Raw genomic sequence first — 12523 nt, 5'->3', positions numbered from 1 at the left:
AATGAAAATGAAGCAATCAATTTAATAAGAAAATATTTCTTTGATTTGTAAAGACAAACTAAAAATTTGTACTTGGCCCGGCGCATCCACCATTTTTTACACTTAATAACTTAAGAAGTTTTTCCATTAACGTTGTAAATGGAAATTTACGGTTTTCTTAGTGCACTTCATTATGGAAAACTGTGTCAGAGGCAACTTAAATTTTTCTAGAAACTTGGACAATAAATTTTCTTTCAAATAATAACTGATGAAAATAAAAAGGCTCACTGAAAATAGTGAGCAAAGATTTTATCACTAGTGAGGAAAAAATATTTTCTCACTAGTGAGCAAAGTGTAATATTCTACGAGTTTGTGGATAGAGGGCGCCAAATATGTTGTACTGAAAGTTTTTTTAATCTGTTTTTAAAATATTGATTACTAAAGCTTGCCTTATTTTTGACTTATTTAAATTTTTAACTTGTTATTTAGATTTCAATTGACGAAAAAACGTAACATTGTTTGGGGTAAACTTCTGGAAAAATTCATGCAAAATGCATTATGTGTTGGTATCACTGATTAAACTAAAATCAGTAAACCAATCACAAACACGCAACGCCTCGTACGGTTGGGGTCCTCGCCTTCGGCTCAGACGCCCAATTTCCGTACTCGTGATTAAATGCACTACTTTGCTGACTTGTATTGAAAATAGCACCTCCACGATTTTTCCAATTAACAAGATAAAAACTTTCTAAATAGTATCAGAGATGGCGAATTGCAACTTTTCTCGTTAGTATCGTTACAAAAAAAATCTAGCAATTATGAATTTTATTTGTTGACCAAAATATTTACACATTACAATCTCTTCTGCTTTTTCGGTCAAAAAAACTATCGATGTCAATTTTGAAATTCACGTAACGAAACTCATCTCTTCGCAGAGACACGTCATCCTCTAGATATTTTTTTTTGATCTCACTGCATCCAAATCCAGACAAAATGCAAGAGAATCCTCGATAAACCTGTCAAATTCACGCCTCACTGCCTGCATCCGCCTCAATCAATAAACCCTCACGAAGATCTCATAGACTCTGCATTAACTCAAGTCAAATAATCCTGTCGTAATTGGACGAAACTTTTACCTATTGTCCTCGTCACGTCGACCCCTATTACCTACCCCTAGTCGCACCCGTTGCAATTTTTCCCCAGACGCAATTACAAAGTTCCGGTTCGAATTTGCTGACACGTGTGCGTCTGCCTCCGGGCTCCGGCCCAAAAAGGGTGGAAGATTTGCGTGTCCCACTCCACTCCGGGGTCATATCTAAGGCGATATTTTGACCTTCCGGACAATGGTAATGTAGCGTGTAATCCGGTTCCTGTCTCAAAACGGTCCAAATAAAACATCGTATATTGATGTGTGAGGGCTGGTCCCCTGGAATCGGCTCAGGAAATGGAAAAAAAGCTTCTTTCCCGGCGATTTAGCCCGGAAACGGTTTCCAAAACAGTTTAATTTCGCCCTATCCAAATGTGTGATGGATCGGAGAAAAGTTGAGGGTAAACAATGGCCATAAATCAGACGTCGACGTAAATATGAAGAAGTCGACCACCGAGAAGGGGTAATTGACACAGCAATCACACTATCGGGGGTCGGGGGTGATTTCTATTCGGGCGACGTCTCATTATAAAACTTCACAAATTGAGTTTCTTCGCATCGAGATTAACGAAGTTGCGAAATTTAATTAACACATTAGACCCAGCCGACCTGTCGGCCCTTTCGGGTTTTTTAATCGAGGGACGCACCGTCGTTTTTCATCGTTATCACCGATATGCGCGAATGCGGCAATTTTTCACCGGTTTTATGAACACGATGATGCATGGATACGGCCCGGGGATCCCCCCGAGGAGAAATAAACGCCGTAACAGTTGTTATTCTTCCGGAATTTATTTTTATTTAAGCTCCCCCACTATTGATATATATTCTGGGCGAGTAGACGAAGAAAAAATGAGAAACTCGATCAAACCGAAGAATAAAAGAATAAAACAGCAGCCTGGAAAAAATCGCCGCGATAAACGTTCGGCTAAGTCGGAGCAGCTGCACAAATAAACCCGAAGGGGGCGAATGTGACGATTTCCACGTGCACGCACCCCCTTCGAATTTGGGTCGGATTTTTTCGAACGAAGTGATAAGATTGGGGAAATTTCTTTAGTCGCCGAGTCATTGTCAGCATTCTTATCGTGCTGATTACGTGTTTTCGTCCACGGGAAAAACGGTAAGAGAGTACATTTACATTTCAAATGTGACAAACACGACGAATACAAATTCGCAGGACCGCATTTTGCTTGCCGCACGGCCGCGATGGCGTTTGAATTTTAATTGGGAGGGGTGGCGGGGGGCGCGATGATTACCCCGTCAAACGTGCAAAGTCGGAATAAATAAAAATGGGACGTGGAGGTCCAGGCACGAGTTCAACCGTGGCGGATCAGGCTCCAATCACAGGAGCGACGAGCTTTCCAAATGGAAAAACGAAAACATCTGAAAAACCGTAAAAAGGGTGTGAGAGGGAATTTTTGTCATTTCTGCAAAGCAAAGATTCAATATTTTATACTTTACATTTTTTTTTTTGAGTCTCCAGACGAGACACTGCTACGTTGGCCTTTCTGACAAATGGCCGCCGCGTGACCTTCAAGCTTCAGTTTTAACTGGAACGACGATTAAAAACTTTTGATGTTGGGGACAAATCCCAAAACAGAATCCTTTTCTTATTTAGAACAAATAGCGGTGACCAAAAAATTAAAAACATTTTTATTTTTATTTTAATCGAGCTTATCACACGTGACACTCTTTGCCTTACCGGCAAATGGCCACCTCGCGACCTTGAAGCCTCACTTTTCCAGGCAACGACAGTTAAAGACTTCCGATTCCGCAATCCTTCGCTTCTAGGACGATCTGACTTGTTGCCTCGTCCTGCGCCTCAGCTTGAGGCCGCGACCGGCGAAAATGAAGTGCTAGTCCCCGAATGAAGTTTCTGGTTCGAATCGAAAATTCTCCGGTCGACTCCGGTATAAATCCGGGGGCGAACCCGGTGCGGTCATAATTTAGGGGCGCATTTTTGCCGAAGTTGCCACATCGATATAACCGGAATACAAACCGAACGGCAAACAAAGTGAACAAATAGAAGCCCTCGCCGAGGGAAAGGAATCAAATCTAGCAGTATAACAATGTTTGCTAAGCGTGCGCCGAATAAGGAACAAACAGGACGACGCCGTTTAGAAAATGAAACGTCGAAATCATGAACACAAAGGACGACGTAATAAAACAAGATAATCAACACGGACCGTACATAATTCACTCCGATTCTTTCGGTTACTTTTTATTTTATTATCTCCCCTTTGTGCCACCTAATTTAGGCGATTGCACGGAAACTTCTTTGAGCTTTTGTCGGCGCCCTCGCCCTCGAGCGAACTGGAATGTTAATAAACTCTTGCAAATAATAATTATTGTGATTAGACCGGAGAATTCCGTTATTGCGGCGCGGTTATGAGTTTTTATCAGGCTGGGACCGCAATATCGGAATTTTAATTCGACTGCGTCGCCGTCGAAGCCCCAAGGACCGGACGACTCCGAAGGGAAAAACCTTCACTTGTACCGAAATCTAATTTGCGCCACAAAAATCTTCACATCTGGACACCATCAAAACCGAGAATTCACAAAAATGGTGGAGGCGCCGGGAAAATATTTAATACAAATCTATCCGAGATTATCTTTGAATGAGGTTTCCTGTCGGGGTTGTCGCAACCCCCGAATGCAACAATAGATGATTCCGCTTCAACCCCGTTCGATTTTCGCAGCGCTGAAAAGGCAGCAGCAGTCACCTTTCTTTCATGCAATACATTATTTACCCGAAGCTCGTATTTCCAGACGAACATACATAACACCCCTCGAGCTACAAAAGGGAATAACATCGAACGAGAATAAAAAACATGATAAACCGACATATGTTGTCACACAAAGAGCGACACGAGACATCGATAGCAATGTCGAATCTGACAGACGAAGGACTTCTCTAATTCGATTGATGAATATGGAGTGCAGAAGAGCAGACGTCGATCGTGAAAGCAGTGTTTAATTTTTTGCCAAAGAAAATCTGCTCCTCCAGACTTGATCCATAATCCGGGGGTGGTGTTTTGCATGGCGAAATTAACACCGGAGCACGACTGAGCCGCCGAAATTGGTTGTTAATGCACGGCCTCCGGTCGTAATTAACCCACGAGAGACTCTCGAAAAAATTCATGCCCCTGTGAAAATATTGGGGGAACGGCAAATCTTTCGGCTTATGGCCGGATCCACCTTTCACCCATTGATGGAAAACATTCATTTCTGTTAATTCGCTTAGGCCAGACTCTCTGCGAGATTATCGGATCGGATCTTGTTCGACTTTTGCTCAGTTCCGAATGAACGTTTATAATTCGATTCCGGAGCCGGTGCTCCAAACCTAAACGAGAGCTTTAATGGGTGTTTGTTTGCATTTTCGCAGAAATTTCGACGCTTTACGCTCGACAAGCCAATTAATTCGGTTCATTATTGTTTGCTTGCTGAAGGTAACTTACAATTGGAAATTTTATCCGGTGAAATAACGCGTTGCCGACAACAATGAAACGCTCAGGATGGTCTTTGACGTAATTGCCGGCTTAAACTAGCTCCGGGAGCTTATTTTTCAATGCTTTCAAAGGTGTTATCCCACGCCGACTACAACACAACAAACACACCCACCAGAGACCTCTTGAGGTCAATCAGTCACAGACAATAATCCAAAACCTCAAAAAGACAGAAAAAAGAGATTTCGCACTAAACTGTCGCGATCGAAACCCCCACGGGTGATAATTAAGCAAGTGAAGCTTCAAGGTCGCGCGTCGGCCATTTGCCAAACAGGCGAAAAATCAAGATGTAACGCATTTCTCGCGAATCTTAGCCGATTTACAAATCGTACATTTCTTGGTTCGCAACGAAGAAAAGTCATTTATGCTTTCCTGAGACCTTGAAGCTTCATTTTCTGTCAACAATTTCGTGTCGGGATTTCCCCCGGAGTCAGAACCGGTCCGGAGCCGCCGTCTCGATTAACGAAATTATCCCAATTGTCCTGAAGTTTCACGTGGGCTCCGGTTGAAATTTTCCCGAAGCGATTTCAATATTCCAGCGTGGAGGTCCGATTTAAAGCGGCTACAAAGGGTCGATTCCGAAAACTTTCGGCCGTTCATTCGAAAAGCCATTTGTTAGTCGTCCAGCCATCAGCCTCGACGGCCGATTCGGACGCGTTTAGAAAAATAGGAGGCCCCAAACAGGATGATTTGTTGCCGAGTTGTGCACGCTCGATAACACGTATGAAGACGGCTTGATAGATTACCTCTTTGTGTTTACAAAATTCCTAGTTGGTTTTTGCTCTTTCGAGCTGATGCCGTTATTATTACGCCGATTGGGTCGTAGCTTGATTGGCGCTTTGAGTAATTATACTCGATGAGCCGACGACGCCGAAACGAATTTATTAAATGAAAAGCGAATGATAACGGGACGGTTTATGGACGCTCGCGGTGTTTATTGAGGCGTAAAGCGCCGCCGCCGACGTATGGAGAAAATGCCTGCGTGGGGGTGGGCCCTCTCAAATTCGTCCTAACGAAGAGGCGGAGTATTAAATTTTTGCAAAATGTAATAATGTCCCCCTCATTTAATAAGTGACATTCCTTTCGAACAATTAATCTGATTGGATACATTTTTGTTCTGATGTCTGTGGAAGTCCAACTAATCGAAAAAACGTCAGTATCGCGAAAAAACTTGCTCCGTCTTGGATGTCTGAAAGAGTTACTGATCGATTGCCCAACTGGAATGTCATCGATTGCGCGTTTGGTCTTTCTAATCACGTATTTAATACGATTTGGAATTCAACAATGGAAACTAAAGGTCTGGAGCTCTAACGCGGAGGATCCAATTATTGGAAGTTATCAAGTGACATATTAACACCCTGGAAGACTTTTATTTGCTTTATGAATAATATCACACCAAAACGTGACACAATGCATTTATCAAAGCAACTAGTTTGTCAATTATATAAACAAATAACTATTTCGTTCAATCAGCTCATCAGAAGGAGAGGTTATTGGATAACGTGTTTCCCCCACAGGCAAAAAATATAAAAACAGTTTAAAATGTAGTATTATCAAAGAAGTGTACAAGCTGTGATTTTGTAACGAGCTAAACAGATACATACAGATAAAAACTCTGCACAAAATTTTTAAAATTCTATAACCGCGCTTTTTTGAGCTACATATTGTATTTTCAAAATTGCCTAAATGATAAAAAATCAGTTATTCTCTTAGATTTTAAATTGCACCTGCCATTTATGCAACCCTCAATACACTGTATCGTCAGGGGTGACGTCACGAGGAAGGCCAAACGTCAAAATTTGTTTACATTTTCAGAAAATAAAGTATCAAATACGGTGTTTTAATCATTCTTATGGAAGATTGAAAATTGTGAGATAAGCAAAAGCTTGGTGGCAAATGTATATAATAATTTCAGTTGATACCAGGGTATTTAGTGTTCATTGAACGTCGCAAAAGGCGAAGTATTTTTATACCCTATCAACATTTTCGTGATTGTAAGTCGTTGTAAGTACAATTTAGATGAAAAAATATTTGCTACACATAATTAAAATGTAAGAAGCATTTGTTGTGATTTGGTGTTATTTAAATGATTCACGAAGTAAAAATTACGCAAAAACAATAAATACACAAACTTAACCTCACTTGTAAATGACAATTTTCGCGTCATTAATGGCATTTTGCTCCACGAGGCAGTAATTGTAAAGCCTAAATACATCGTTCTACTAAAAAAAGAGTGTTGACCAAAAATTTTACTGTTTTTATTAAATTCTGGAGATTTAATTCGTTTTTCGATGAAGCCTTTACTGTGACGTCACAACCAAAAACAATTGCTTTGTGTTCTACCTAGATGGCACGATGGCAGTGACAGTACGAGTACGATGCGCTGGTGTAAAAAGGGTTGCAGAAATGCTAGGTGCAATCTAATTCACCTACAACGACATCAATCAGAAAACTGTAAGAAATGTAGTCCCAAGCTTTCACTTGATATTTTTAATTTTACAAACAATTACTCGCGTCCAGATTATTTAATAAATAACATTCTTGCAAGCTAAAAGACTTTTGAAGAGACACAATTAAAGAAAATGATTGTCTCATGTTCCAAACTCTTGTTGTCATGTCGGCGGAAGTCCACCGAAGAAAACATCAATATTGAGAAAGAATTCGCTGCGTCGTAAACGTCTGACTGATCGATTGCTGAATTGGAATGTCATCGATTCAGCGTTTGCTGTTTCTAATCACGTACTTAATACGATTTGCAATTCGACAATGGAAACTAAAGGTCTGGCGCTCCAACGCTGAGGATCCAATTGGAAGTTATCAAGTGACACGCCGGAGAAGAGTCAAATTGTTTATCGACTGTTGCAACAAAAAGATAGGAACAATTTCTTGGTGCGAAAAAGAAATCAATGGGGTCTGGATCTGGCGAACATGGAGGGTGAAGTGGAGATTATGGATGGATGGAAATGAAACACGCCTCGTCCTTCTCGACTGGTGTGTTCTACAGGAAAGGGAGCCTTGTTCGCGACGGTTCACTCTTGCCCCGAGCCGATCGCTGCGAAGCGTCCGCTCATCGACGAATAAATATTTGTGTTAGTAATAATTAATATCGTTATAATTTCGCAAACGAACAAGTAACTTAATTAACCCAGACCGATGTAAGTTCTCGTCTAATGAACCGTTTTAATCAAATAGAGAGTCTCCTGTAATTCGATAAAAGCGGCAGTATCATGTTGGTACAATGTCTCCTCGCTAATAATATCCCGTGCCGCAAGGACGACGCACAACGTGCACAAGAACAAACAGGACCTCGCCTGCTGAACAAACACAATCACGTTAAATGCGCCGCCCCTTTTGTATAATTTAATCGCGCCGGCTAATGTCTCTCAATTATGTGTCGAATTGCTTCCGCCAAACAAATCCTTCCGGAAACCGTATCCTCCTTTTCCCATCTCGTCGAATCCTGTTTTTATTATTGGGAGGATATCGTGTCGGATGGGGACGTGACCGAGCTCTTTACTTATTACGAGGGACCATCACATTCTGACAGGCGAAACTACAAGTGACAACGTGTCGACGTTCTCACTTCCTTCCTCCCATCCCGCTGCTACAAATATTCTTATTACGACGATGTTGCAACGCCTACAGTGCATTAGTTTGCAAATTCCCCTCTGGTTTGGTTGCGGTCGCATCTAATTGGACAGTGGCATAATAACATGATCCTGCAATGCTGCACTCCATTATCGCGGTTTTTGGGCTTAATTTTATCGGTGCCCTCCCAGTCCCATCTGTTGGTTTAATCATATTCTCATGATGGAATAGTTCGCATCGAATTTCACACGTGCCGAAGTAACGAGCGACAGTAACAACACGGCTTGTCCCCGCCAAAAAGAGAAAAATATCTCGTTTCAGTTCGTTTCAATTCACTCAAAATTAATGTGAGTCGCTTTTAGGGCGAAAACAATTTTATTATCGAGCGCACTTGTGTAGTTTACCCAATTTCGTTTCCATCCACGAATTATCTAATCTGTTCGATGAGAAGCGATTAAATGAATTACTTTTCGGAGAAAAACAAAGATAACGTCAGAAAAATTTGTCGTGTCGCAAACTTGGCTAATTAAATTTCTTGTGAAATAAAAGCCGAGGCTCGCATGTCACGTCTGCTATGTCAACGTCAGTAAAAAGCATCTTGTTTAGAAACATCTGTTGATTTATTCAGACTCGATCTCTTAGCCGTATTTTGTGTAAATATTGGACAAGGTGAACAAAATGCTTCGACGAGACTCTGTCCTGCATCGATTAGATAAAACAATTTTTTAGACGATCCTGTCTCGATTCCACGCTCGTTCCATTATTGAAGCAAATGGACAGGCCCCATCCCATCAATTCGATTTTATTGCCCCACAACAATAATTAGTCTGGCGTGTCCTCTGTCGACGCAAATAAAATTCAAACGTATTATTTGCTCCCGTTTGCAATTGCGGTTTCAGTGGCAAACTACGTAAACCGGATGCGCAAATTTTGATTTGCGCTTTTCTTCGCTCTCTCGGTCTTCTTCATATCACATAACTCATCATTAACCAGCGACAATGTCGAATTTTTCCCAATTGATAAATTGGACATTTTCATGGCTAATTTTAAAGATAAAATCTGAAAAATTCTTTTGTTCGGATCCCCTCAAAGAACGCTATAAAAGACAATTTATACATTTCCTACATCTCATTACGCAGCAGACATGTCGAGATTTTTATTTGTGAGTTTCCGGGATTTATTACAATTTTAACAACAAAAAAGAGAACAGCATGTCACTTATTCTGCGAGACTCGTCCAGGCGGGAGAGAGATATTTCGCCTCATCGGCAAATGGCCACCGCGTGACCTTGAAGCTTCACTTGTAGTAGGAAAACCGCGACACATTCACTCTGAACCTGTTGGATGAGTTCATATTTCTTTCATTTACGCAACAATTCTTTTTTTTTTTATTTGGCTAATCTTAAAGATAAAAATTTACAAAGATCTCTTGTTCAAATTTCTTCAACGAAGCCTACATGGAGCAATTTTTACATTCCCTCCAAGTCATTAAACAACAGGTGTCGAGATTTTTCTCTGCCAACTTTCTCAGAGAATTCACGATTTTCTTCAAATTGCAAATTTTTGAATTTGTACGACCACGAAAATTTTTAAACATTTCATTTAATCAACTCATCAGTCGAGAGAACAGTTGTTGGATAACGTGTCCCCACAGGCAAATGGCGGCAGCGTGACCTTGAAACTTAATTTTTATGCATCCTTTTAAAAACTTTTGATTTTTAGGATAACCATAACAGTTTCTGTCAACTCATCCTGAATCTGTTGAATGAATTAATGTTTTTTTATTTCACCAACAGTTCCAAGCTTTTTTTTGTGAGATGTTGATCAATAAATAAATTAGGAAATCTCGTACTGAATTCTGAAAATAAATATCTGCAAATATCTCTTGTTTAATTTTCCTCAAAGAAAGAGCTATAAGAAGCAATTTGTGCATTTTCTTCAGTTCATTAAACAATAGAAATATCAAGATTTTTACGTGAGCTTTTTCTTCGACTTTTTAGTTTCTTTAACCAAAACAAAAAACAAAAAAATATTTCGCTTAATTCAGCTCGTCAGAGAGAGACATTGATAAACGACGGTTTGCCTCACAGACAAATGGTCACCGTGTGACCTTGACGCTTCATTTCTCTTAGTCAGCTGTAAATCGGCGAGAATTAAAAACTAGACATTCTAAAAAAAGACATTTTGCTTTTGCGTGGTTGCTCATTAATCCACGTGCTGTATCGATGTGGACTTGGCCTCATCAATTGGACTTTATTGCCGCACAATAATAATTATCATCAACGCGAATAAATGCGAAACACATTATTTGTTCTCATTCGGGATTAATTGTGGTTTGCTGACTAAATAAAACTATCACATTTGCATAGTTAGCACGACGTCAACCAAAAATCTAATTTACCGAATTTAACCTGTGACTTCCGACTGTATTGTAAATAAGCCGTAATTGCGTCGAAAAGGAAATTTTATTTGGCTCGGAGGAAAAAAAGAGAGAGAATTGGAGAAAATTAAATAACCTCCGGCTCTCAGTTGCGATTAGATTGCTAATTATATGATGGAGTTTGCATCTGTTTTCCTTTTTTCTCTCGTATTGTCACACTGTTGGGGAAAAATAGAAGAGTTGGATTATTTTCGTTTTTAATTCGACAAACACGAGTACAGCTGTGACGAAATTTATCTGCTGCTAGTTGTGATTTAGCGACCCGAAGAATTACAGTCTTCAACACGAAACTGCAATAAAACTTTCCGGAGAACGACTTGTGCGACAATTTAGTTGTGTCTTAAATTTTTAAAACTTTGATAAACTAACTGAATTCGGTCGAGGCGAATTTCTCGAGATTTATTATCCGTCTAGGCGAAATTGAAGTCTAACATTAAATATCAATAAAGTGAGAGCCTGGAGCGCCGCACACGAGCTGGGATCAGAATAATAAGACAAAGAGACGAGTCCGCTGCAAAAAATCCCAATTAAACGGGAATCTTTGTCGGCTGGAAGTAAGCCCTTCGGAGGTGTATTTGTGGAAGAATCGCACCAACACGCGAAGAAATCGTGCCGTCGTCTTCGCCTAACGAACGTTTTGCTTCGGATTTAATTAAAATGAAAATTGCGAGCTAAGACTGGCGGCAAAGCCTCTCAAAGGACCGCTGAATATTCGGCGTGTGGGGCACGTTTTCAATTTGCCCATTGTTATCTTTGCTCCTTAATTCAGAAAAAATCGAAGCGATACAAACCCTGGAAACAATAATAAAGACGTAATGCTCAAAGAAACCGGGAAACAGAGGGAAAGCTCACGGAATTGGCAAAAAATATTCATAATTTAATCGCGAGTCGAGAGACGTCTTCCGGTTTGTATTCGAGTCGGGCCGGGCTAATTGCCAAAAAATCGCCCAAAAACCGGATGCAAATCGCACCCTCACGAATAATTTAACAGATTCGGAATCAAAGCCATCCATTTCCGACGACTGTTTCGGGAGGCGCTCCTCAGCTTTTTCCCCCCGAATTCGGAGCTCCTCGATCGCGATTGTCTCCCCCTCGTTTCAAAATTCGAAACCGTGTCCGGCGGCCGCCCCCGAATCGATAGGGACGCTCCATCTGCCTACTTTGCCGTGAGTAAATATAATTTCTTTGATCCTTTGCACGGTATTTTAGCAGTTTCGGCAGATTCTCTACGAAAAAATCAATTGGGACGCTTAAAGGACGACGATTCGCCAGGATCTCGATACGGGAAGCGCCTTATCGCTCTCATATAAGTAATCCGATATTTTGTACCGTTCCTCTTGGTTCTCGTCCCGGCGAAATCGACGATTTTATCAATTATCCACTCGAGGGAACGGTTGCCGAAAGATAAGAAAACATTCCAAGAACACATGTCTCGATGATACAGGATTATTACACACAAAAAAATGTTTCCAACATCTTACTTGGCTGTAATTTATATGTGCACGCACAGATTTGTCACCTGTCAGTTTCACAACATGTCAATGTAAATTTGACAGTTGACATCTCGCACCCGTCACTCTGCAGTTCTCGTTTCAGACAAAATTTGTCGTGGAGTGGTTGATTTCAGTGTGTGGCAATTTAAAATTATCTAAAGCCCCTAAGGGATATGCAACCAACTAATCACACCAATTTACACGTAAATACAAAGCGGAGTTTTTTGAGACGCTGAAGTGACTCATTTGGTGCTTTTTAAAACAGAAGTCGGTGGAATAAGGTTCGGATTTCGCGTCTTATCGCGTTTCCATCCCCTCGCGATTAATTCCTCCTTTCAGGAGTCACAAATGAAAGCGGTGCTATTTTTCAGATT

General features: G+C 40.7%; 1 protein-coding gene across 3 annotated transcripts in view; it reads right to left on the bottom strand.

Moving 5' to 3' along the window:
- LOC138132868 (knob-associated histidine-rich protein-like) overlaps nt 1–12523 on the bottom strand; it is a 55529-nt gene that overhangs the window by 4622 nt on the left and 38384 nt on the right. The gene's annotated exons all lie outside the window — the stretch shown is intronic.

This window comes from Tenebrio molitor, chromosome 6 (genome assembly GCF_963966145.1).
Source record: "Tenebrio molitor chromosome 6, icTenMoli1.1, whole genome shotgun sequence".
Lineage (NCBI taxonomy): Eukaryota > Metazoa > Arthropoda > Insecta > Coleoptera > Tenebrionidae > Tenebrio > Tenebrio molitor.
Note: the sequence above shows the minus strand (reverse complement) of the source record. Positions and strands in the feature narration are given on the sequence as shown.